At 40.8% G+C, this 23700-nt stretch overlaps 1 protein-coding gene and 1 pseudogene across 5 annotated transcripts in view; both read left to right on the top strand.

Annotated features, from left to right (window-relative positions):
- Window positions 1-23700, top strand: part of LOC149171143 (NEFA-interacting nuclear protein) — a 221513-nt gene that overhangs the window by 891 nt on the left and 196922 nt on the right. The window lies entirely within an intron of this gene.
- LOC149171144 (uncharacterized) lies at window positions 38-4985 on the top strand (annotated as a pseudogene).

The following is a 23700-nucleotide window of genomic DNA, read 5'->3' on the forward strand; positions in this document are numbered from 1 at the left end:
AACCATCTAGGGCACATCTGGAGAGAGGTAAAGCATTATGCCTGTTTATGTATGCGCGGCTGGAGAGAGAAAGCAAGAGAATATAATAAAATAGAATACAATTTCAGTAAGATGTCCATGAGGCCAACTGGCCTAAGGAAGAAAACAACTAACATTTAATGCAGAATCTCTTCTACAAATCAAAGAAAATGATATTTGTGGAGGAGGCATTATCCAAGAGTTGGATATTGAGAAGTGGAGAGTTACTCATTTTGATTTGACCACGAAAGTGGGTCATCTCCACCTCGTCTTTTCAGCGTATCGGAATGCCCTGCTCGTCCATTCCTCTTTGGATTCCTTCCATCTTGTACCACATCTTAGTCTAAGTGAACTAGTTCTTATTTTCTTGGTTCACATCTTAGTCTATGTAATACTGATGCTTCTCCTTGGTGTTTCTTTTCTCTTTGTCCCTTGTAAGTGCATTTTGAACTCTTTCCTATTTGTATGCATGGTTTTTAAAACCAGAACCGGGTTTTGAACCGGCCATCTATCTAACCAGGAGTTGAACCAGAACCAGATCAAACTGGATTCAATGAAACTGGATATGAATATATCAAAATGGCACAAAATGCAATACTTATCAACAACAAAATACGTAATCAATGAGGCTCTAAGTGGCCTCTAGTGTCCAAAAACAATGCCTCAAGTTATTGGGCCACTAGCCTAATACAGATCATTGATTAACATGATCACTCATCAAATTCATCATTGATTCACCACTACTAGAAATGGGATCATCAACAAGAGCTACATAAACATCATCTAGCTCCAAGTCTAGTTGGATATCGAGAAGTTGAGAGCTACTGATTTTGATTTGACCACAAAAGTGGGTCATCTCCACCTCGTCTTTTCAACATATCGGAATGCCCTCCTGCCCCATTCCTCTTTGGGTTCCTTCCATCTTGTACCACTTCTTAGGCTAAGTGATCTAGTTCTTATTTTCTTGGTTCATGTTAAAATTGGCAACTAGGGCCAACCTCCACACGGGTCATCTTATATATGAGCGCTGCTATTTTTCTTGGATTCCTCTCTCCGAGAGGTGTAGGATTGATCTAAAGATCATTCGATTATGACATGTACAAATGAAGTTATGAATTTATTTTGATTATGGTCAAATTGTCAAGGTTGGCCAACAAACTTATGTAGGCTCAGAAGCTCAACAGTCACGTCTATTCATCCTCAACGTTGCATATTAATAGAAGGTGACTTAGCCTCATTTGGACACACTCATCTTCACACTTCTCTCTCTCTCTCCTCATTGATTGGGTACAGATTTCTGGACAGTTTGACCAAGCGTTAACCAACATGCGTTGACCTCCTTTGACTGCATTTTTGTGAGGGCTATCTCTATTTGGGCAGGCTGCTTTTTTGGGCACAAAAATTGAGGCTAAATGTTGATTGTTGACCAATGTTTATTGCATCTAGGGTTGACTGCAGGTGGGCTGTTTGACCAGACTTTGACTAGGCTGAATTTGACTGTTTTGAGGGTTGTTTTTTCTTGCTGTTTGGTGGTCGAAGTTGACCGATTTGCTAAGGGTCAAATCTTCCCTGTTGACCAGCTTTGACTTTTCGGTTAGGGCTCTTTTGCTGCTGTTATAAATTATCAGATTTGTAAATTGTACTATCTCTCTTTGCTGAACTATTGAAGACTAAAAAAAGATTTGATCAAGGGTTTCCCCACATTGGGGTTTGTCCTTGGTCGGTGCCACATCTTGTGTCCTCTTGTCTTGGCTTGTCTTCTACTGTTTATGTTTATGTTCTATCTGCATTTTACTATCATGTTGATGTGATTGCTAATCTAAATATTGATACTGGGCTAATGTTATGAATATAATTCATAACAATTAGATAAATAAAATAAAATATAAATATTAAATAATTAAATATTATTTAGGGTAAATAGTCATTAAATTAAGTGAAAAGGCATGTCCAAAAGACATGCCCATTCATGAAAGGTCACCTGCTGAGGTATAAAAGCAGGGTCCTCATTGTAATCTTATATCATCTTATACATTTTATATGTATTAATAAATTATTATTATTAAATACCTGTGTGTATTTTTACATTCAAGCCTACAAGCTATCAGTTTTCGTGCTTCAGCATAGTTTTTATGCTACAGTGGTATCAGAGCCATGACACACGATATAATCATGCGGGCCTTTAAACGTAGTTCTCCGCACAATGTGCCATTATGTTCACATCTTGATTACGTTGAATAGCTTACTATTCAAGAAGCATTTCAGCGTTTAGAAAAATCATGTGCAGAAGTTAAAGTATGTATAAAGGAAATCAATAATAAGGAAGATGATAGTGAAAGTGAAGGAACAGAACAAGGTGAAGCAGGAGAAGAAGATGTTGACCAGAATAGTGATAATCAAAATAAAGATGTAATAAATGATATATTTGATGAAGATAAAGATGATGATCCAAATGAAGTCGAAGATGAAAGTGAAGAAGATGAAAGTGAAGATGGAAAAAGGGGCTTGGACAGATAGTCAAAGAGATTAAAGTTGGAGGCATCAAATACCGCTGAGGATTCGCAAGATGCCCACCAAAATGCACCATCTCCATCCAATGATCCAGAAGTAAAGAAAGTTGCTGACAAGTTAGCATGTTTTGTGGCATAGAATGGGAGACAGTTTGAAAATATTACCAGGCAAAAAAATCCTGGCGATACACCTTTCAGGTTCTTGTTCGATGTACATTGTCCTGACTACAAATATTATGAATATCAGTACGTCCTTCCATTCGCCATTTTTGCACACAGATCATGTCAGCGTTGGGTTTTTCAAAGGACGCGTCTTCTGCTCGAGAATCAATTCGGAAACGGTGATTTGGTGAGGGCTTGATACGTTATAAAGAATTTTTTTTTATAATCACATTTATATCATATATATATAAATCATAATTAAAAAAATAATTAATAGAGTTATAAAAAAAAAGTTGTTAGAATTAAAAAAAAATATTAAAAAAAATATTAAAAAAAAGAAAAGAAAAGAATTATTATTATTATTAAAAAAATAAAATAAAACAATTCCAAGGTAATATTATTGATGAGCTACATGATGAAACGATGCCTAGATTATGTGCCAAAAAGACAACCACTGCAAAGACAATTGCCAGCAATATAGCTTTGAGGACAAAGCTTCCGAAGGGAGAGGCTATGTTATGAATATAATTCATAACAATTAGATAAATAAAATAAAATATAAATATTAAATAATTAAATATTATTTAGGGTAAATAGTCATTAAATTAAGTGAAAAGGCATGTCTAAAAGACATGCCCATTCACGAAAGGTCACCTGTTGAGGTATAAAAGCAGGGTCCTCATTGTAATCTTATATCATCTTATACATTTTATATATATTAATAAATTATTATTATTAAATACCTGTGTGTATTTTTACATTCAAGCCTACAGGCTATCAGTTTTCGTGCTTCAGCATAGTTTTTATGCTACAGTGGTATCAGAGCCATGACACACCGATATAATCATGCGGGCCTTTAAACGTAGTTCTCTGCACAATGTGCCATTACGCTCACATCTTGATTGCGTTGAATAGCTTACTATTCAAGAAGCATTTTAGCGTTTAGAAAAATCATGTGCAGAAGTTAAAGTATGTATAAAGGAAATCAATAATAAGGAAGATGATAGTGAAAGTGAAGGAACAAAACAAGGTGAAGCAGGAGAAGAAGATGTTGACCAGAATAGTAATAATCAAAATGAAGATGTAATAAATGATATATTTGATGAAGATAAAGATGATGATCCAAATGAAGTTGAGGATGAAAGTGAAGATGGAAAAAGGGGCTTGGACAGACAGTCAAAGAGATTAAAGTTGGAGGCATCAAATATTGCTGAGGATTCGCAAGATGCCCACCAAAATGCACCATCTCCATCCAATGATCCAGAAGTAAAGAAAGTTGCTGACAAGTTAGCATGCTTTGTGGCAAAGAATGGGAGACAGTTTGAAAATATTACCAGGCAAAAAAATCCTGGCGATACACCTTTCAGGTTCTTGTTCGATGTACATTGTCCCGACTACAAATATTATGAATATCGTGTTTCTGAAGAAGAAAGAGCACTTGCACAGACGAGGGATTCTCAGAATGCTGGGACTGCTAGTACAAGCAATACAACATCACGACAAGGCAACAATTTGCAAAATGGTGCTCCTTAACAGCGAACAAATTATCAAACTATAACATCTGCACTCTATGATGCTGGTGGTGTAGATTCAAGATGGTCAAGTCAATCAACTCATGTAGCTTGTTCCTCTGGTGACCGCACCACTGAGCCACCACCCATAGCAGCAGATCCAGTAGCCATGATGGAATACTATGTGAAGAAAGCTGCAGTGGAAGAGCTAAGAAAGCCACCTAAGCAGACCAAAGATGAAATGCCCCCTCCAGCTTCCCTATCGGGTCCACCAAAGAAAGGTCACCACATGGGTGACTACATTCCTCCTGACGAGCTAGAAAAAATTCTAGCATCTTGCAATGATGCTGTTGCCCAGAAAGCTTACAGGGAAGCAGTAGAGAAGACAAAAATTCAGTTAGATAATGTTGGGCATAAGCTATTGTCAAAGATGGTTACTGAAGGTCGGAATTCGAGCGACGAGGATGAACACTTTGAAGAAGGGGAAGAAAATCCAGAGCCACCAGTGGATGACGAGGAGCAGAGACGAAGACAAAAAATCAGAGACCAATCCCGCTCCTTTTTCTTCAACGTTCGCCGCAAATACAATGGCAATACTTTTCAGAATTGGTCTGCAGAGATCCGGAAGCCCACTGAAATCTGCGAGGGCACCATCATGTTGAAATCATACCAAACAGACGTGGAGGCCGCGGTAGTGGCCTCCGTGGTGTCTCGTCTCTTTGAAATAGTCACGCAGCCAATTCGCGACCTGAAAATTAACTTTGATTCTATCAGACACCCATGATTACCAAAAGTAATACTCAACAAGCCTGTCAGGTGCTACGATTACCTCCTCAATCGCGAACTCGCAAAAGGCAACCTGATTCCCGACTGCCAAAGCAACCACGTCATTAGAAAGTTCGTGCAGCCCTGCCACGAACACTTCATGGAATTGGTCAGAGCTGTGAAAAACAAGACAGGTCGTGTAGATCTTATTCAGAACCCTGCTCAGATAAAGAGAAAGGAAATTCGAGCAATGTCCATAGCATACGTCGAGTATTATGAACATAGGCAGCCAAAGATGGGAGGTCTGAATGATCCTCGCATGGGGACTGCGCAGTGCGGACAAATCGCTGAATTGCGAAACCTGTGGGTCGGGTATGGCAGTGCCCTGGTCACTTTGTGCACCTGGACTCATTGGCGGATCTGACTGCAAGCGCAGGAACGGGCTTAGCAGCATCTGAGGTCAGACCCCCGTCAGCAACCGTGGCCCATGTCCCCTGGCTCCGTGGCGTGGAGAAACCATGCTCCACGATGTGGATCATGGCTGTCGTTGTTCAGATTAGCGGTCGATCGAAGATCCCCTTTTCACAAACCCGGTCAACTCTCCACTCATACGACGTGACTGTTGGTCATACACCCGTCCGTTTGTTAATAAGGTTTTTAAAATATATATATAGTGGCTCCGCTACATTAAACGCATTCCAGCCATTTTGCTATGACCAGTACGTCCTTCCACTCGCCATTTTTGCACACAGATCATGTCAGTGTTGGGTTTTTCAAAGGACGCGTCTTCTGCCCGAGAATCAATTCGGAAACGGTGATTTGGTTAGGGCTTGATACGTTATAAAGATTTTTTTTCTTATAATCACACACACACACACACACACATATATATATAAATTATAATTAAAAAAAATTAATAAAGTTATAAAAAAAATTGTTAAAATTAAAAAAAAGAAAAGAAAAGAAATTATTATTATTATTAAAAAAAAAAATAAAAAAATTCCAAGGTAATATTATTGATGAGCTACATGATGAAACGATGCCTAGATTATATGCCAAAAAGACAACCACCACAAAGACAATTGCGAGCAATATAGCTTTGAGGACAAAGCTTCCGAAGGGAGAGGCTATGTTATGAATATAATTCATAACAAGTAGATAAATAAAATAAAATATAAATATTAAATAATTAAATATTATTTAGGGTAAATAGTCATTAAATTAAGTGAAAAGGCATGTCTAAAAGATATGCCCATTCACGAAAGATCACCTGCTGAGGTATAAAAGCAGGGTCCTCATTGTAATCTTATATCATCTTATACATTTTATATATATTAATAAATTATTATTATTAAATACCTGTGTGTATTTTTACATTCAAGCCTACAAGTTATCAGTTTTCATGCTTCAACATAGTTTTTATGCTATAGCTAATAAAGAAATTGAAGTAAAATTGCTCTAAAGCATAGAACATACCATTGTTGCCTAAAATTAACATGATATCAGAGCTGAGGTGAAGACAAAGCCCAAGCAAGAGTGAAAGAGCAATCACCAAAGACTATTGGACAAGGATAAAAGGTTCAATGGGTTCCTCATCTTACTTCTCGGCTGAAGACAAGCTCCATGATAAATCTGACTATCATGGATGGAAGATGTCTCTTGATTTGACCTTGAAAGAAAAAGAAGTGATGGACTATGTGCAGGGTAAAATCCCTGAACCTCCTTCAAATGCACCGGTTGCTGCAAAGACCAAGTACAATAGGGCTGAAGTCAAAGCAAAGAAGATTATCAGGGATTCCATTGACAAGCATCTGGTGGCCTACATCTTTGAATTGAAGACCTCCAAGGAGATCTACGACAGGTTCGTCGACATGTTCAAGGTTAGTAATGCTAATCAAATTCTATTTCCCAAGAATAAGTTGAAGGATATTAAGAAGGGCAAGGACTAGGATATTCAATCCTATTTCTTGAGGATTACTGAGATCAAGAATGATCTACTCTTGATTGTAGAAGTCATTCCTGACAGGGAACTTACTCTCACCACCCTTAGAGGACTCCCACTTGAGTGGTATGTATTGAGAACCACCATCCTCAACAATGATCTAATTCCAGGGTTTGAAGAATTGATGTCGAGATGCATTCAAGAAGAAACAAGAATTGGTGGAGCAAGAAATGCATTCTCCGCTCATGCCAAAAGGAGGAACAATGTAGGGTCTAAAGCTCATTTCCATGGAAAGCTTGGATCTAAGGGAGGAAGGAAGGGCAAGTGCTTTGTTTGCAATAAATTTGGCCACTATGCAAGGGAGTGTCCAAATAGAAGGGACACATCGCATGATGATGATCACAATCATTCTAGGGGCAATTTCAACAACAACGATCAAAGGAATGGCAGGTCCAATGGCAAAGGAAAAAGGAATGCAGGACATCAAGGAAATGGTCGACCCTCCAAGAAATCAAGGAACTCCAGGTATGAAGAATCCAATGGTGTTAACAATAAGCTAAAAGAGTACTACCTTATATTGGCCCTCTCCACTGCCTCTCCCCCGTACACTTTGGGAAATTCACTGATTGATAGTGGTGCCTCAAGGCACTTCACCGATACAAGGAAGCCCTCTCTAATCTAACAGAAAAGGAGACAAACTTGGAGATCATCCTTGGAGACGATGCCACCTATCCCATGAAGGGAGTAGGGAATGTTACCCTTCAATTGAATCAAGGTAACACTATTCATTTGCAAGAAGTACTATATGTACTTGATCTCAAGAAGAACTTGTGTTCATTTTAGTCATGGAGGACAAAGGATTCAAGGTGGCATTCATCGATGGAAAGGTACGTGTTTGGAAAAGAAATTTTAAAGATGCTTTTACTCTTGGGTTCAGGGTTGACACTTTGTATCAAGTTGGAGGAGTTCCATTGGGCCATGTCTTGTGACACATCTCTACAATCTGAACTATGGCACCAGAGGTTTGTCCATCTTCATTATAAGGCCCTACCTGATGTGAGACAGATGGTGACAGGTATGCCCGAGTTCAAAGTAGAGCATGAAAGTGTATGTCCTGGATGTGCCAAAGGAAAACTTACAAGGGAAGCATTCCCCTCAAGTAATAGCAAGACCACATATATATTGCAATTGATCCACTCTGACATATCTGGTATGATGCCTGTAAACTCTTTGGGAGGATACTTATATTATCTCACCTTTACGGATGATTATTCTCGCAAGACCTGGATCTACTTCTTGAAGAAGAAGGATGAAGTGTTCACCTGGTTCCGACACTTCAAAGCCTTGATCGAAAACCAATCTAAGAAGAAAATCAAGATATTGAGGACTGATAATGGGACCGAGTACGAATCCAATGAATTCCAAGATTATTGCAGAGAAGCTGGCATTAAGAGGGAGACTACAACGCCATACACTCTTGAGCAGAATGGTGTGGCTGAAAGGAAGAATCGCTCTATTGTAGAAGCAGTTTGTGCCATGCTTCATGATCAAGGCTTTCCGAAGTTCCTATGGGTTGAAGCTGCAAATACCACCGTGTATGTTTAAAACCGATGCCTTCATCAAACATTGGACTCCGAGACTCCCGAAGAAATGTTCACTGGTAAGAAACCCGATGTCTCTCATTTTAGAATTTTTGGAAGTGCCATATATTTTCATGTCCCGAAAGAGAAAAGAAGCAAATTGGGTGCATTTGGGAAGAAAGGAATCTTTGTGGGCTATAGTGAAAATTCTAAGGGATATAGATTTTATGTGGCTGGTCAAAAGGAAGTTGAGATAAGTCATGATGTCACCTTTGACGAAGATATGGCCCTTAGGAAGATCAACAACCTTCCTATCCTAAGGAAGGACAAAGAAGCTGACACCGGAAATCAAGGTGCAAAAGAAGATGAAATGATGCCTGATGTTGATGAACCTATGGATCCTATTGATACTCCTCCTCATGAGCCCTCCTCCTCCAAAAGGAGACCCTCATGGCTTAGGGAGACTCTTGAAGATGCCGAGAGACACATTGCACCAAGGGGGGCTTTTTGTGAAAGTAAGAAGCCGAACAAGTATCAAGATATTTGACTGCCATGAGCACTATCATTCAAAATGAGCCTTCATCATTCAAAGAAGCCGTGAAGCATCAAGTATGGAAGGATGCTATGAATGAAGAATACGAATCAATTATGAAGAGATGTCTGGGATGTGGTCCCTAGACCCTAGGACAAATCGGTTGTCACCTCTAAGTGGCTCTACAAAATTAAGCATGGCGCTGATGGGAGTGCAGAAAAGTTCAAGGCTCGCTTTGTGGCTCAAGGCTTTTCTCAAAAGGAAGGTGTAGATTACGATGAGATATTTGCACTTCTTGCTCGATACACCACCATCCGCTCGATCCAATGTTGCACGAAGCGGGAGCGGGAGCGCGGAAGCGTCATTTTCCAAAAATCTAGGAAGCGAAGCGTTCGCGGAAGCGTCTGCTATATATATATATATTTTTATATTTTTTTGCATTTATACTCAAAACAAACATCCCAAATACCAAATTAATTGTAGAAGACATGAAAACATGCATATTTTTGCATAAATCAAGATAGATATGGCATCCATGATTCCATTGTAGTTACTAGTATGTACAACAATCATCTATATTCTAGCTATTACAAACATACATCAAATTTTTAAGCATATTATAAAACATAAAACATTTAAGCATATTATAAAACATAAAACATAGAGCATATTATGATTTATCTAGCAAGTGAGCAACTGTCAACATTTGTCATGTCCAAAATTCAAATAATAATGTTTACAAAATATGTCACTTGGTCACTGCCAAGCCAAAAAGGTTCAAAATTCAAATTCACAAGTCTACAAGTCTAATGAGTAATCTATGACAGAAAGTAGTAGATTGTGAATATATCTACTAATCTCTCCTCCTTCCACCACGAATAGAACGTGGTGGCGGGCCTCCACGTGGTGGCAATGAAGAAGATGGTGCCTGTGGAAGTCGTGGCACTGAAACTGATGAAGAAGAACCCCCTGCTGTTGGTGTTGAACCATGGAACCTAGGAACCAAGGGACCAGATGGGGGTGGTGGCATATCAACATGGTCATCATCATCCTAGAATCGCTCAAAAAATTCATGCAAAAAAAAAGCACTAGTTAACAAAAAAATTAAAAACATGAATTAGAGAAATGCTTTATAAGGGAAAATTGGAAAATTCATACCACAATGGACATACCTGGAAAAGAGAATCCTCTAATTGCTCTAGTCGCAACACTCCATCCTCCAAATTGGGCTCCTCTGGATTCTTGTCCCAAATCAACAAGTCTTTATTAGACTTTGCATCTTCACAGTAATGGGACAACAATTGCAAGTTGTAATGAACATAAACCAAGCTCTCTGCCCGGTCTAAACTCAACCTGTTCCTTTTAACACTGTGGATGAAAGAATAAGAGCTCCAACACCTCTCTGCAGAAGAAGTGTTTACCACCTGTGATAGCACCCGCAATGCCAAACTCTGTAGAAGTGGAGTACCCCCTCCATGCATGTTCCACCACTCAAGAGCAGAAAAAGTCTCTCGATCTCTAATTGCATGCATGCTCCCAAATGGACCAGTGTTGAGCGTATAGTTGCTCACCTGTCTCCGTACCAATGCAGCCTCCTCCTCATCAGGGATTAATTTACTCAATGCAGCCATATATTTTTGGTGAACCTCTTGATCTTGGTGTGGTTTTCTCCTGCTTCCCCCCCCAGGTGCTGGTGTTGAAAGCCATGATGGATGATAGTATTTAGGTGTCAAAACATATGCTAATGCATGCAATGGAATATTTAGCATTTCCCATCGGTTTTGCACCTCTACACGAATATAATTGTACAAGGTGGTATCTCTAGGCTCAACAATGTCTTTAATCTGCCCCAACATGCTATCCATTTGCTCATACACCTCCCCAATTACTGGTCGATCTGAATCTGCAAACTTGATCATGTAATAAATTGGTTTGGTGAAATGCAAAATATATTTAACCTGTGACCAAAAGTAACTGTCAAGAACAGTGTCCTTGACTGCATTAGCACCATCTGTGTCAGTGTTAATTTCATCCCATGTTTCAGCACACACCAGATTAGTTAAAGCTTGTCTCACCTTCACTAGCCGCCTAAAGGTGAGGTAATAACTAGCAAATCTTGTCTTTGCAATTTTAAGCAATTGCAACTTGGAGTAAGTGCCATAGAAGTAGTTTACCCTTGTATGCCCTGTGATGAATTTAATGAGCTGCTTCCCTTTCCTGTAAACCTCAGCAATCCACCCACAATCTTTGTGTTTCACAATATCATGCATCAAAAGGTTCAATGTGTGAACCAGGCACCCAGACCAAAAGATGTTTGGATGAGTACGCTCAATAATTTTTCCTGCTGCCTTACAATTTGCTGCATTATCTGTGATCACTTGAACCACATTATTCAGACCAACATCTTTGATTGATTTCAATAGGAGATCTGCAATGTTTTGTGCAGTTGCACTGATGGAGGAGGAGTCATGACATGCAATAAATACTGCACCACTAGAAGAAACACCAAGAACATTTATCAAATGTTGGTTTCTAATATTTGTCCACCCATCTGATACAATGGATACCCCAGAATCCACCCACTCATTTGTAAAACGTGTCAAAGCTCTTTGAACCTTAGCTTTTTCTCTTTCTAATAACACTGTTCTAGCTTTCTCATAGTTGGGGGCCTTGTATCCTTTTGGGGCTTCATTGATGCCCTTTACCATGTCATGCCAATAGGGAGAGCGAAGCACATTGAATGGTACACCGCAAGCACAAAGAAAACGGACTATCTTTCCATCCACATCATCCCTCCCAGCAACATTAAGGAAATCCCCTATTGTTCTTCTACCTCCAGAGGTTGCAGAAGTACCATGAGGAGATGAGCAACTACCAAATTTAGAGGTTGCACTTGATTCAGAATGAGTTTTTGGTTTCTTGTTTTTTTGTTGTGCAGCCATCTCTATTTGGATGTATTTTCTTATTTCTTCAGTTGAAATGTTTGGGCAAATTTGTACCCCCACAGAACCCTTTTTTTCATCACTGTCCAGCACCCCACAAAGATGCCTCCTCAGACGGGTATATGAACCACAATATGGTTTTCCTCCATGATAACCATGAGGGCACACAAATTTGTAAGATCCACCACCCTTTCCCCCATCAAGTTTGGTCACATAGTTCCACAAGGGTGTTGATGTACCTTTCCCATCTTGTGCTTCAGTGTCCCCTTCAAGTTCATCCCCTTCCTCTTCAAACCCTTCCTCCTCATCATACATTGGGTCACTACTATTAGGACCATCACCAATGTCCTCTTCTGTTTCTTCCCTTCTATTCTTCAGCCTTGCCATCATTAAAACCAAGAGTGGAATGATACATAGAAGCCAAAAGAACACCATCTTGGAATATGGATATAGGTGGTGGACAACCTGTAAATAAAGGAGCAAGTAGAAACAATGGGAAAGAGTAGGAGAGGGAGGAGAAAAATACAAATTTTTTTTCAAAAAAACAAGGGAGTTTGGGGTTTGAACTTACCTCTTTAGCTCTTGTAGATGAAGTCCTCCAAGCTCTTGCTCCAAGCTCCTCCTCCTTCTCCTAGCTCCTCCTTCTTCACTCCTCCAAGCTCTCCTCTCTTCTCCTCTCCTTTCCTCTCTTCTCTTCTCCTCTCCTCTCTTCTCTTCTCCAACTCTGATAAACTCAAAGTGAGAAAATGAGGAATGAATGGGGGCTTTATTCTATTCATTCCTCACCCTAAACTCACCCTAACCCACCCCCTCATTGCTAAGTTAAGTTAACTTTAAAAAAAAATTAAAAAAAATGAGGTATTTTCCCTTGCCCGCGCGGTTTTTTCGGAAGCGCTCCGAAGCGCTGCGTGAAGCGCACGCTTCCGGGCCCGAAGCGTGGCGCTTCGGAGGCCCGAAGCGCCATCCGAAGCGCGCTTCGGGGCCCACGCTTCTTAAAAACCAGGAAGCGTTTTAAAAAAACGGAATCGCGCTTCGGATTTTTTGGAATCGCGCTTCCTGGTGCGCTTCCGGAACGCTTCCGTACGGAGCGCGATTCCGGCCTAGGATCCGGGGGGGGGCGCTTCCTGCAACGTTGGCTCGATCATAGCCCTTGCTGTCTTGCAAGGATGGAACCTACATTGGAAGGATGTCAAGACCGCTTTCTTGCATGGTTCAATCAAAGAGGAAGTCTATGTGGAACAACCCGAGGGGTTTGAGGTTCATGATCAGGAATCTCATGTATGCAGGTTGAATAAAGCTCGCTATGAATTGAAGCAAGCACCTCGGGCTTGGTATGAGAGGATGGATAGTTATCTGATGAAGCTGGGATTCACTAGAAGTGAAGCCGATCCGAACCTTTACTTTAAGGTTGAAAATGATAAACCTCTCATTTTGGTACTTTATGTGGACGACCTCTTTCTGACAGGTGCAGACCCTCTCATTCACAAATAGAAGAGGGAGTTGGCTTATGAATTTGAAATGAAGGACCTAGGACCAATGCACTATTTCCTAGGGTTGGAGGTCTGGCGAAAGCCAGATGAAATTTTCCTCTCTCAAGGAAAATATGTTGTAAAGATATTGGAAATATTTGGGATGGTGGACTGCAAGCTTGTTCTACTCCTATGGAACTTAACTTTAAGAAGTTTTGTGATAGTGTTGCTGGACCTGAATTGGGAAATGCTTCTGAGTATCGTCAACTCATAGGAGCACTGATGTTCTTGGTGAACTCCCATCCGGACATATGTTTTGTAGTTAACACATTGTGCCAATACATGGTTGAGCCTCATCATATCCATTGGATTACCGCCAAGAATCTTCTGAGATATCTTCGGGGCACAATCACTCATGGTCTGAAATACATTGACGGAGATTTGAGGCTGCATGGTTATTCTAATGCTGATTGGGCTGGCAATGCGGTGGATCGCGAGAGCACTTCTAGATGCTGTCTTTCTCTGGGTTCTGCTTTAATACCTGGATGAATGGGAAGCAGAAATCGGTTGCCTTGAGCACCACCGAGGCCGAATACATAGTTGCTAGTATGGCCTCCCGTGAAGCTGTCTGGTTGAGCAAGCTCTTCAGTAAGCTGTTTGGACATGTGCTGGATACCACCGTGATCCTCTGCGACAACAAAAGTGGGATCCGATTATCAGAGAATCCTGTGTTTCATGATCTCTCCAAGCATATAGATATTAGGCACCACTTTATCAGGACATGGTAGAACGAGGAGCGATAAGGCTCCATCACACTGGGACTGATGAGCAGGCCGCCGATATTCTGACAAAGCCCCTAGGGAAGGTCAAGTTCTTGGCCTTCGGAGAACGACTTTGAGTTGTGGAGAGACCCTCTTATGAGGGTTTTGTATGAGATGGACATTGAGCTCTGGGAGCTCCGGGGGCTTGGGGTATTTCTTGGAGCGATGAGAAACCATAGGGTGAGTGGTTTAGCCTTCCCCTAGTGGTTTGCTGTGTACAGAGTGAGTGGTTCAGCCTTCCCCTGCGATACCCCTTGGCGACATGTAGGCAGGATGAGTGGTTCATCCTTCTTCTGCTGAGACATCCTACCCATGCAGTCTGGGATTCACGGGAAGTACCTCTCATCTGGCCAAAGAGTAGGGAAATGAGGATAGGGACCATAGTACTACCGATGGACGTATCGTGTACTATCATACTCCCTATGCTAGGATGACCGATATTGATCTAGGATCAATTGGAATTGACTTCGAGTCAGTAAGAGTGGTATGAGACACTCTCTTTTGATTGGAACTGACTTCGGGTCAGTAAGAGTGGTATGAGACACTCTCTTTTGATTGGGACTGACTTCGGGTCAGTAGAGAATGGTATGATACATTCTCGATCACTTCTTCTTCTTCATAGTTCAATAGAGCAGAGCAGTGCATTGATGGCAGAGATAATACATATTGGCAGATGGATTAGCAGATGGAGTTCTCCCTAGTTGAGAGGGAGTGTTAAAATTGGAAACTAGGGCCAAACTCCACATGGGTCATCTTATTTATGACAACTGATATTTTTCTTGGATTCCTCTCTCTGAGAGGTGTAGGATTGATCTAAAGATCATCCGATTCTGACATGTACAAATGAAGTTATGAATTTATTTTGATTATGGTCAAATTGTTAAGGCCGGCCAACAAACTTATGTAGGCTTAAAAGCCCAACAGTCATGTCTATTCATTCTCAACATTGCATATAAATAGAAGGTGACTTAGCCTCATTTGGACACACTCATCTTTACACTTCTCTCTCTCTCTCCTCATTGATTGGGCACGGATTTCTGGGCCTCTCTCTCCACATGTCTAAAATTTCAGGAGAGTGAAATTTCAGGAAGCCGAAATTTCAGGAGACAGAATTTCTAGATAGTTTTACCAAGCATTGACCAGCATGTGTTGACCTCCTTTGATTGCATTTTTGTGAGGGCTATCTCTGTTTGGGCAGGCTGCATTTCTGGGCACAAAAATTGAGGCTAAACGTTGATTGTTGACTAGCGTTGATTGTAGCTAGGGCTGACCGCAGGTGTGCTGTTTGACCAGACTTTGACTGGGTTGAATTTGATTGTTTTGAGCGCTGTTTTATCTTGCTACTTGGAGGCCAAAGTTGATCGATTTGCTGAGGGTCAAATCTGCCCTGTTGACCAGCATTGACTTTTCTGGTTAGGGCTCTTTCGCTGTAGTTATAAATTATCTTATTTGTAAATTGTACTATCTCTCTCTGCTGAACTATTGAAGACTAAAAGAAGATTTGATCAAGGGTTTCCCCACATTAGGGTTTGTCCCTGGGTGCCACATCTTGTGTCCTCTTGTCTTGGCTTGTCTTCTACTATTTATGTTTATGTTCTATCTGCATTTTACTATCATGTTGATGTGATCGCTGATCTGAATATTGGTACTGGGCTAATAAAGAAATTGAAGTAAAATTGCTCTAAAACATAGAACATACCATTGTTGCCTAAAATTAACAGTTCACATCTTAGTCTATGTAACACTGATGCTTCTCCTTGGTGTTTCTTTTCTGTTTGCCCCTTGTAAGTGCATTTTGAACTCTTTCCTATTTGTATGTATAGTTTTAAAACCAGATCCAAATTTCAAACCGGCCACCTATCTAACCAAGAGTCGAATGAAAACCGGATCAAACTGGTTTCAATGAACGGGATATGAAAAAAATACATAAAATAATTAATTTTTAATGAAAATTTTTATTTTTAAGATTTCAAACCATGCTTCCAAGCCATTAGAGATAAAATATTCAAAGTTTTCTCATCTAAATACCATGTGTCCAAAAACAATGCTACAAGTTATTGGGCCACTAGTCTACTACAAATCACTGATCAACATGATCACTCATCAAACTCATGATTGATTCACCACTACTAGAAATGGGATCATCAACAAGAGCTACATAAACATCATCTAGCTAAAAGTCTTTTGACTTGGATTGTTCAACCTTATAAAATGTTAGAAATTGAAAATTTTTAACATGCCTAACCAATGATTTTGCTTTGAGTGAAGGGTTCATCTCCCCAACCATATGATATGGTAGAAAAAGCTTAGCATGCCTAACCAATTTTTTTGCTTTGAGTGAAGGGTACGTTTTTGTTAAGGCCATGGTAGATTAGTTCAACAACCAATACCACACCATTAATGAAGTTTAATAATCACTACCCACCAATATTAAAGTATAGAGATGGCTTCATGCTTTTGATTAAATGCCAATCCCATACCCTCACATATGATAGAATCAAATTGAAATATTACTATTCCCCAAATCTTGAAATCCTGAAAACTATTAAGTCTATTGAATTTTGAGTGAGATCTAAAATTTTATTTTCTCCATATGAAATTTGTTGAGGTTGGAACCACTCTCAAACATCCATGAGTCAATTCATGGTAATTTTAAAAATTTAAGGATGAAAATGAAAAATAAAGGAAATGCCACTTTTATTCTTAAACATTACCATTGATTGCCAACATTGCTAGGGTTGAGTTCTATGTTGCAGGAAGCGTTGACTAGGATGGCATTTCAGCCCGGAAACGGAAAACAAAACCCTGAAATGCGTATGGTATGGGCTTGAAAAGTGTTTCAGGTTGTACTGGCACGTTTCACAGGGCTGAAACGCCGCCTGTATGGCCTGAAATGTGTTTCAGGCTTGTTTGGGCGCATTTCCAACAAAAAAAGTGTTTCATTTTTTTTCTTCAATTGAAGTTTCCATGTGCTTTTTCTCTCTTGTAAGTTGTCCTGTTGATTTTGTTGGGTATACTTTTGCTGCCCATGTGTGCCACTTCTCGTTTGTATAATATTATCTTCCTTGTCCCCTCAAGTTCTACTAGCCATAAACCTGTTTTTTCTATAAGTATCTTATATCTATTGGTTACCTATATGTTTAGAAAGGCTATTATTAATAATTTCCACAATATCTGCATCTTATTTCATTTGTTTGTAGCTATGCCGGGCTCCTGTATCTCATGTCAGTGTAGCAGCATTGGTGTTATGAGTGTTTTGAAAAGGGAGCCTAGCCCCCAATTCCAAATCTGCAATCTTGCATTTGTTCTGAAGTAAGAAAATTACCTTTCATCCATCTTGGAATTTCTTCCTCGTGAACAACTCCCAGTTTAATTTTTCATTGAACTCTAGCTATAGGTTTCTATAGTATAGTATAGTTTTTATTGTTGTTCACATCCATCCCCATCTCTGCACAAAAAAGCCTCCAATTCTAGTAGGTTCTCCTGTAAGCTGCTTATATCGTAGTTTTCAAAATTATATAATCTGCATAAAGTAGAAATTTAATTATAAATCCTGCTATATCCACCCCACTATAGTCTTTTACGTTTATCTATTCTTTTGACTTGCCTGTGTAGAGCACAAATATTGAGGGGGAGATAGGGCAGCCTTGCTTCACTCCTAATCACTGCTGAGACTATTTGAGAATTCCCTTTTGTTCTGGTTTTAGCGCTAGCATGTTTGTACGACTTCCTCACCACTGCTCTTCATTCCCTTTTGTTCTGATTTTAGCGCTAACATGTTTGTATGACTTTCTCACCACTGCTCTCCAGTCTTTTGGGATTTCTGTTTTGATCCATAAACTGCTGAAGCTCTGCCCCTAGATAGTTTGTTAGCATATACCTTAATTTTGATAAATTAATAAGCTACTGCTACTTTGGGTGCTTATGCCAATTTTCCACCAAGTTTCTGGGATGCAAGGACATGGGATCGGGGAAACATATCCATAGTAAGTGTAAAATTTTGATTTTGGGTAGCATTGGATGTGCTCTAGCTTCGAAATTTTGTGGAGGGACTAGAATACATGAGATTTCCAAGATCCAGAAATCGTTTGGAGAAATTTCACCTGGAGTTCCTAAGTCTAAACTTAGGAAAATAAAAATATTAATGGATATTAATAAAAATATAGGTGAGAAGCTTCTAAGTGACAAGGATCAAGTCTGTTTTAATTTTAGCCGTTGATTAATGACTTAATCTCGGCCGTTGATTCATCAACAAGAAAAGAATAAGAGGAGGCTTGAGGGTCAGTTGGAGATACACCAAGTGATCAGTCAATTCGATTTTTCTGGGGCAAGGTTTGCTGAGAAAATCAAATAGGTGATTTGAGTTGTAGTGAGAGGGGCAAAAGCAGAGAGTTGGATCGGAAAGGAGTTCCGAGCCAAAGAGTACCGGACAGAGAGGCAACAATAACATCAGAGAGGCAGCGCAGAGGCCTACATAGCCCAGGAAGGGGCTCACACAGCGCTGACGTAGGTCGAGAGGGTCTCTTGCAGTGGCAGTGCAGGATAATCGTCAGAAGTTCGAGATTTTGCTGGAGAAGCGAGGTTCTGAGCCGGGAGGGCTGAACAACAATCTTCCTCTAGCAGATTGATCTAACAAAAGGGGTGACATAGGCTCCTAGAGGCAAGACACTAGCCCAAGCAAGGATTGCGCTAGGATTTTCGCAGTGCTCACCGGTGTCAAGCCACTCAGTGGATTAGTTGTGACTTGGAGAACGAGGTAAACCCTTGTATGTATTTCTTGCTGGCGAGATTTCTTTGAAAGGTTAGCCGGTGTGAGAGGCAACATGTTGTACTCAAATTCTGCTTGCTTAATAATACAAACCCTCTATACGCTGCACCAATTTTCTCGCATTTGGTTTTTCCGGGAATGTGTTGTCCAAAAATAATGGTGTCCCTTGTGTGTTTGTCTCATATATTTTCATTTTATGATCTGTATGTCAGTGTAGTCTGCAGTAGTGTTTTTCATCACTATTTATAAATTAAATAACTTGTTGAATGTAATAACAAGTAGGAGATGATAAACTAGTGATTGTAGTAGGATTTTTGATGTGTAGATTCAGAAATTTTCACATGGTATCAGAGGGTTGCAGATCATAGGACACTGAAGCCATCAGCTGGGAGATCCAATGAATTTGCTGCAGAGAAGCAGTTGTTTCGGGTGACAATGCTGTTTCAAAGCTAGAGGAGCAGCTGAAGGAGTGACGTAGAGCCAGAGGAGTGACACAGAGGCTCATGCAGTGCCTGCGTCAGCATTCTGAGCCAATAAAGGGTGATGCAGTACCCGAGAGGAGCTCATGCAGTGACTGCGTTAGCTCTCTAGGCCAGCGCAGAGCCTGAGAGGCTCAGGTCAGTTAATTGCTGGGGTAGGAGAAGCAGTGCAAATTCAATCTGTGGTGCTGGTGGGACGCTGTTGCTGTTGGTGCAGAATAGTGTCTGAGGAGACAAAGCCGAGGTAGAGGGAGTCACTGCCTAAGCAAATTTCTTGCCAAAGAAATCTAGATCCAGGTTGCCGAGCAGTAGCAAAGGAGGATTGGAGAGGAGTGATTCGACATTTAGCGAGAGGATTTCCGTGAAGGAAATCAGGACTCAGAGGGAGTCTAGGAGGAGCTTGTTCCTTAGAGGATTTCTGATCTGATATTCACCCTATGAGTGACATCAATTAAAGATTTATTAAACTAAGGTATTACAGACTCATGTGCTGGTGTATGTTCTGTGTTACTGAAACAACGGATCGATCAGATTGCCAATACACAGACAATAAAATGGAAAGACAACAGAGAAATACAGTAAGCAACACGAAGACACAAACAATTTTAATGAGTTCACCCTATTCTCCAGGGCTACGTCTTCGGTCCAGCTTCAGTGGTGGCCTTGTTTTATTGTGTCTTTCAGCAGAGAAATTACAATGCAAGGACTCAATATGAGTTCTCCTGAAGCGGATTTTGCTTGGCAGGGTGGTTCTTGGATTCCCCAAGGCACTTGGAGTACACAGACTCTTCTTCTTCCTACTAGCTCTATGACCTCTTGGTCTACAGTGGAAAGAGCCAAATGTGATGCTCAGTCCAGACAGATTCCTCTATGGGAAGGCTTGAATCTTCAAGCTCTCTGGTGCTCGATGCTGCCTCTGGTCAGCTCAGCCCTCTGTCTCTTCTGCTTAGCTTTATTGTTCTCTGTGTTCAGTCCTCCTCTCAAGGTTCACTGTTCACTGTCTCTCTTGGTCGCTTGGACTCTTCTCAATTCTGATTCCAAATCAACTCTAACTGATTCGACTGTCTTTGTTCATGGCTTTAGCCATTCGATCCCTATGCCTGTTCGGTTCCTCTTCTGCCTGTGTCGATTCACCTTCTGCAGTTGTGCTTGGAGTTCCTTGCGTTCGGCGTCATCATGAACGCTCAGGGAGTGGCCACTTGTCCTCCTCTAAATGGCGCCAGCATGCTTTGTCGGTTCGTTTTTTCAGTTATGTCGTGGATGCGTTCTTCCTCCACCGTGGTGGTCAAACGGATCCCAAATCCCTTTAGAACGCGGCTTAATTTGCTGTCGATTCCGCTTCTTTCCATTGGGTGCAATCTCAGCCGTTCGATCTGGGCCCTCCAGATCCGATGCCATACGCACATTTCGCGTAGTTGACTTGCTCGACTGATAGCGCGCGATCAACGGCGGTTTTCTCTCACCTCCGCCTGCCACGCATCGATCGGTGTATGAAATCTCTCCACTCCTGTCCAAAACCTCTTACCGTTCAAGGGAACCCCGATCAATGCCGCCGGTTTTCTAGTGCACGGGTATCGCCTTCGTACGTTAGCGTTTTTCGCTTTTTCCGCTCGCGGTTTTCTTGGCTCCCGCTGTGACCGAGTGCTTGGGCTTCCCCTTCAGGGCCCTATTCGCCTAGCGATGTGCGATTAGCGCTAATCGTGCATCAAAAACCTTGTCCTTTTCCCATTCCGGGGTTCCCAGGGGCGACTTTGGCCTCTTGCGCAGTCTCCATGGGCTTCGGTCAGCACGCTTTGACCGAGGTCCTTGTCGTTCCATGTCGGCTACCATTGCCACTGGTTCAGGGTGTTTTTGATACTGTTTTGGATTTCCTTAGAGATTTGTTCGACCTGATTCAGTCATGGTTCTTGACAGTCTTTCTATGGATTCAATTCGGATCACGACCTCCTTACTGAAAAGCTTTTGGACCACCAAAAGTTGGTTTTCAAACTGAAAAGCTTTTGGACCACCAAAAGTTGGTTTTCAAGCATCGACTAAGTGAGGATACTGTTTTTTCACTTGTCCAATCTCAATCCACTTTGCGCTGCTCGACTTTGAACCTTTGAGCCCAATCCTGAGGTATTCAACTTCTCCCCTGTGTGTTGTTCTCACCTTCCTGTCCAGCACTGTGTCTTCCCGCAACTCATTGAGGTATTCAGGTAGCAGGTCATCAATAGAAGGTAATTGACTTTGCTCTTCAGGGTCCTCAATCATTGAAGGTTCAAACAATCTCAAACAATCTGCATTTACGACTGAGTAGATGTGCATGTAAGCTGGTAGATCAAGGCGGAAAGCATTTTCACCAATTTTTTCAAGTACTTTAAAAGGTCCATACCTGATAGGCTTTAGCTTTTTACCTTCACCTTGCATCCTGTCCTTGCCGATATACAGCCAGACTTGGTCTCTAATTTGAAAACTATGCTCCATCCGATGCTTATCATGCCTAGCCTTGTACTTGGCCTGGCTCTTTTCCAGCTGTTCCTGTACTGCCTGATGGATCTCTTGGATCTGCTCAACGAACCTAGTTGCCTTGTTCACATCACTGTGTCCATCAACCATGGTATCTTTTTCAAAGACAAAATCCAAAGGAGACCTTGGTGTGAAACCAAAGCAGGTCTCAAAAGGAGATCTCTATGTAGAAGAGTGTTTGGCTCTGTTGTAAGCATGCTGCATATAACACAAGTGTTCATCCCAAAGCTTAGGATGTTTACTGCAATCACCTCTCAGTAACTGGATCACAGTCTTGTTTACTACTTCTGTATGGCCATCTATTTGTGGATGAAAAGTTGTGCTTTTCTTTAACTTGGTGTCCATTAGTTCCCACAGACTAGACCAAAACTTCCCCACAAATCGGGTGTCTCGATCAGATACAATGGAAGTGGGTAATCCAAAATGAACCCATACATGTTCAAAGAACAATTTTGCAGTTTGTTCAGCTGTGACCTGTTTACTACAAGGTATCAAAATACACATTTTGCTGAACCTGTCCACAACAACATATAGATAATCATGACCTTTCCTAGATTTAGGCAGTCCTCCAACAAAATCCATGGAAACACTTTCCCAAGGGTGAGAAGGAACTGGCAATGGAGTGTACAAGCCTAGTTTTCTATTGTTGGGCTTGCTTTTAGCACACATGGCACACCCTTTTACATATCTAAAAACTGTCTCATTCATTTTCGGCCAATAGCAGAATCTTTGCAGCTGTGCAACTGTTTTACTTACCCCAAAGTGACCTGATATCAGAGAAGTGTGTGCTTCCCTAATTATCTTTACTCTCTCAGTTTGTGGAATGCAGAGTTTCCCACAATGGTATAAGAGTTGATTCTTTATGAGGTAGTCCAATTCTTCTACTCTTTTGCCTTGACTCAAAGTTGCATATACATCTTTAAAATCCATGTCCTGAGCATATTGTTCTATGTAGCTTTCATGTAGCACAAAATTATGCTTAAGTATGGTAGGTGCATTTATAATGGGTTTAGATAACATGTCTGCAACCTTGTTATGTATGCCTTTTTTATATCTGATGACTAAGTGAAACTGTTGTAGAAAACCCATCCATCTGTAGTGTCTTGATTGTTGCAACTTAGTTTGGGAGTGTAGATATTGAAGTGGCTGATGATCAGTATGTATTACTGTCTCTTTGCCCATTAAATAATGTTTCCACTTTTTCACACTCTGAACTAATGCATACAATTCTTTATCATATGTAGGATAGTTAACTACTGCAAGATTAAAAGTCTCAGAATGATAACATATGGGTTTGCCGTGTTGTGTCAACACTGCTCCCATGGCATAGTCACTGGCATCAGTTTGGATCTCAAATGGTCTTTGTAAATATGGCAGTGCTAATACAGGTGTTGTACTGATTTTCTCTTTCAAGGTGTCGAAGGCTTTTTGATGTTTGCCTCCCCACTGAAACACCTTATTCAATCCTGTTAAAGCATGTAAGGGAGCTGCAATCGAGGAGAAGTTAGAAATGAACTTCCTCCAATATTGTGCTGCTCCTAAGAAACTTCTTACTTTTATAGCAGATCTGGATTTAGGCCAGTTCACAATGACTGCCACTTTAGAGGGATATATTTTCAATTCACCTCCCCCTACTATATGACTCAAGTAGTTTAGAGATGTTTTGCCAAATTCACATGCTGAGACTTTAACA

The sequence above is a fragment of the Pinus tabuliformis genome, chromosome 4_2 (genome assembly GCF_031772625.1).
Source record: "Pinus tabuliformis cultivar Carrire ecotype Pingquan chromosome 4_2, CPIR1, whole genome shotgun sequence".
Classification (NCBI taxonomy): domain Eukaryota; kingdom Viridiplantae; phylum Streptophyta; class Pinopsida; order Pinales; family Pinaceae; genus Pinus; species Pinus tabuliformis.